The sequence below is a fragment of the Kogia breviceps genome, chromosome X, assembly GCF_026419965.1.
Source record: "Kogia breviceps isolate mKogBre1 chromosome X, mKogBre1 haplotype 1, whole genome shotgun sequence".
In the NCBI taxonomy this organism is placed as follows: domain Eukaryota; kingdom Metazoa; phylum Chordata; class Mammalia; order Artiodactyla; family Physeteridae; genus Kogia; species Kogia breviceps.
This window is the reverse complement of record NC_081330.1, coordinates 35,515,879-35,519,878: the sequence shown is the minus strand read 5'-3', so window position 1 is coordinate 35,519,878 and position 4,000 is coordinate 35,515,879. Positions and strand designations below refer to the sequence as shown.

The following is a 4,000-nucleotide window of genomic DNA, read 5'->3' as shown; positions in this document are numbered from 1 at the left end:
CTGATTCCTCCGCTCCTTTTTTTCCCCTCAAGATTGCTTTGGCTATTTGGGGTCTTTTGTGTCTCCATACAAATTTTAAGAGTTTTTGTTCTAGTTCTGTAAAAAATGCCTTTGGTAATTTGATAGGGATTGCATTGAATCTGTAGATTGTTTTAGGTAGTAGAGTCATTTTCACAATATTGATTCTTGCAGTCCAAGAACATGGTATATCTCTCCATCTGTTGTTATCATCTTTAATTTCTTTCATCAGTGTCTTATAGTTTTCTACATAAATGTCTTTTGTCTCCCTAGGTAGGCTTATTCCTAGGTCTTTTATTCTTTTTGTTGCCATGGTAAATGGGAGTGTTTCCTTAATTTCTCTTTCAGATTTTTCATCATTAGTGTACAGGAATGCAAGAGATTTCCGTGGATTAATTTTGTATCCTACAACTTTACCAAATTCATTGATTAGCTCTAGTAGTTTTCTGGTGGCATCTTTAGGATTCTCTATATATAGTATCATGTCATCTGCAAACAGTGACAGTTTTACTTCTTCTTTTCCAATTTGGATTCCTTTTATTTCTTTTTCTTCTCTGATTGCCATGGCTAGGACTTCCAAAACTATGTTGAATAACAGTGGTGAGAGTGGACGTCCTTGTCTTGTTCCTGATCTTAGAGGCAATGTTTTCAGTTTTTCACCATTGGGAAAGATGTTTGCTGTGGGTTTGTCGTATATGGCCTTTATTTTGTTGAGGTAGGTTCCCTCTATGCCCACTTTCTGGAGTTTTTTTTTTATCATAAATGGGTGTTTAATTTTGTCAAAAGCTTTTTCTGCATCTATTGAGATGATCATATGGTTTTTATTCTTCAATTTGTTAACATGGTGTATCACATTGATTAATTTACATATATTGAAGAATCCTTGCATCCCTGGGATAAATCCCACTTGATCATGGTGTATGATCCTTTTAATGTGCTGTTGCATTCTGTTTGCTAGTATTTTGTTGAGGATTTTTGCATCTATATCCATCAGTGATATTGGTCTGTAATTTTCCTTTTTTGTAACATCTTTGTCTGGTTTTGGTATCAGGGTGATGGTGGCCTCATAGAATGAGCTTGGGAGTGTTCCTTCCTCTGCAATTTCTTGGAAGAGTTTGAGAAGGATGGGTGTTAGCTCTTCTCTAAATGTTTGATAGAATTCACCTGTGAAGCCATCTGGTCCTGGACTTTTGTTTGTTGGAAGAATGTTTTTTTTTTTTTTTTTTTTGGCAGTACATGGGCCTCTCACTGTTGTAGCCTCTCCCATTGTGGAGCACAGGATCCAGACGCACAGGCTCAGTGGCCATGGCTCACGGGCCTAGCCACTCCATGGCATGTTCCATGGCATGTGGGATCCTCCTGGACCGGGGCATGAACCCACGTCCCCTGCATTGGCATGCAGACTCTCAACTACCGCACCACCAGGGAAGCCCTGTTGGAAGATTTTAAATCACAGTTTCAATTTCATTACTTGTAATTGGTCTGTTCATATTTTCTATTTCTTCCCTGTTTGGTCTTGGCAGGTTATACCTTTCTAAGAATTTGTCCATTTCTTCCAGGTTGTCCATTTATTGGCCTAGAGTTGCTTGTAATAGTCTCTTAGGATGCTTTGTATTTCTGCGGTGTCTGTTGTAACTTCTCCTTTTTCATTTCTAATTTTATACTAAGAAGCCATAAACAACTCAGTTTTTTAAAAAATGGGCAAATGGGCCTGCCTTCCTGCCCAGGCACAGAGCTGGGCTGCGGGGAATGTCCCAGGACAAGTTCGCGGAGACGCCCGCTGTACTCCGCCCAGCTCCACTGCTCCCTTTAGGGCCTGAGGCTCGCCGTGTTCCGAAATGGCCGAGGAGTCCGACAAAGCCGTGAAGTACTACACCGTGGAAGAGATCCAGAAGCACAACTACAGCAAGAGCACCTGGCTGATGCTGCATTACAAGGCGTACAATTTGACCAAATTTTTGGAGGAGCACCCTGGTGGGGAAGAAGTCTTAAGGGAACAAGTTGGAGGTGATGCTGCTGAAAACTTTGAGGATGTCGGACACTCTATAGATGCTCGAGAATTGTCCAAAACGTTTATCATTGGGGAGCTGCATCCGGATGACAGGTCAAAGATAACCAAGCCTTAGGAAACTCTTATTACTACTATTGATTCTAATTCCAGCTGGTGGACCAACTGGGTGATCCCAGCCATCTCAGGACTGGTTGTAGCTCTGATGTATCACTTCTACACATCAGAACACTAAACACGTTCTCAGAAGCCAATGGAAGAAAAGACTGCTTTCGTCCTGGGAGAAAGAAGCCACCGTTAACTGCTTCAGCTGACAGAACCCTTCACCTGAAAATGATTTGAATACACCTGTTTTCCTTTCCTCCTACATTAAACACAAAACAAACCAAAAAGAACTGTTCTTTCTACTCCTGAATTTTTAGAGTGTGCCTTTTTATTCATCAGCTTTGTTTTGATGTTCGTTCACTATGTCATTTGCTTACTGTGGGCACAATCTTTTAAAACATACCACCATGTTTGGCTATTTGATATGTAATTGTCTGTGATGTTTGGAATCTGATTATTTGGTGGTAATTTAATGTGCTAATCTTTCAGATCCAAGTTGTCTGTCTGATGTGAGCAGGGGCGTCCTTGGATCTCTTCTTGTGCCACTTCATCTAATTGAATAATCAGGTATTGCATGTTTCCAGTGTAGTTGTTTTTTCAACGAAATGAAGGAAGGCCCAGAAATAATAGCTTAAAGATTTCTAATAATTGTTCTACTTGAACAATCATATAGATGATAAAAAGAGAAAGTGGCCTGCAAGACCTAGAAAAGATACTGCATCTTTTCTTTGATTAAAAACACCAGCAACATCAACAAAAGCCTGTGAACCGTGAGAGAACATTACCACTGTCCCTTCTCTCAGCTTTAAACATGTCGTTCCGAAGAGATTCTCAGTTATACAGCTTCTCAGGTTTTACAGACTCCTCCTTCAGAGGTGAAAACTTTTTACGTGCTCCTATAAAGAAATGTTGATTCCCTAATTCATAAAAACACACATTTGAAAGATATTGTGGGACATTTGGAATCTGAGTTTTGAAGAAATTTAGCTCTGGTGATGGGCCATGAAGAACTCTGGTGTGGACTGATTCAGTCATCCCATCTTTGTTTATTATTCTCTGCACAGTGCTTTTTCTTTAAATGTCAAAACTTGAGAGATGAATTTTTAGACTCGAAGTACTTTGTAGTTAGTGATGATTGTCCATTCGCCTGCTAGCCGACTGACGAGCCATGGAGTTCTTCAGAAATAACTAAACACATTGGAAAGGAATTTGTTTAAATTACAGAGCATAGATTTTTATAATCAGTGACATGTATCACCCTCTGCCTTTTTTTGTCACTGGAAGTTAGAGCGAATGTAGGAGGGCAGTGGGGCAGCTGTCTCTATCACATGGAAAATACCTTGCAGAGGAATCCTTTGTTTAGATTTTAATAAACATAAGCCTGGAACAACAACATAAAAAATGGGCAAATGACTTGAACAAACACTTCATCAAAGAATATATATGAATGGCTAATTGGCCAATAAGTACATGAAAAGGTATCTAAAATAATTACTAGGGAAATGCTAATTCAAATAACAGTGAGATACCAAATCCCAGCCACTAGAATGGATAAAATTGAAATTAAAAAAAATTTTTGTCAGTCAACAAAAACACATGTAGGTGAGGATATAGAGCAACTGGAACTCTCTTACATTACAGGTGCATATTAAAGCAGCACAGCCACTTTTAAAAATAGTTTGGCAGTTTCTTATGAAGTTAAGCATACACCTAGTCATGATTCAGCAATACCATTTGGAGGTATTTACACAACAGAAATGAAAACATATGTTCACACAAAGACTTGCATACAAATGCTCATAGCAGCTTTATTTGTAATAGCTAAAAGTTGGAAGCAATCTAAATGTCCACAAACTAGTGAATAGATAA

At 39.0% G+C, this 4,000-nt stretch overlaps 1 pseudogene; it reads left to right on the top strand.

Moving 5' to 3' along the window:
• Nucleotides 1–1,856: 1,856 nt before the first annotated feature.
• On the top strand, nucleotides 1,857–2,150 carry LOC131747936 (cytochrome b5 pseudogene; annotated as a pseudogene).
• The last annotated feature ends 1,850 nt before the right edge of the window (nucleotides 2,151–4,000 follow it).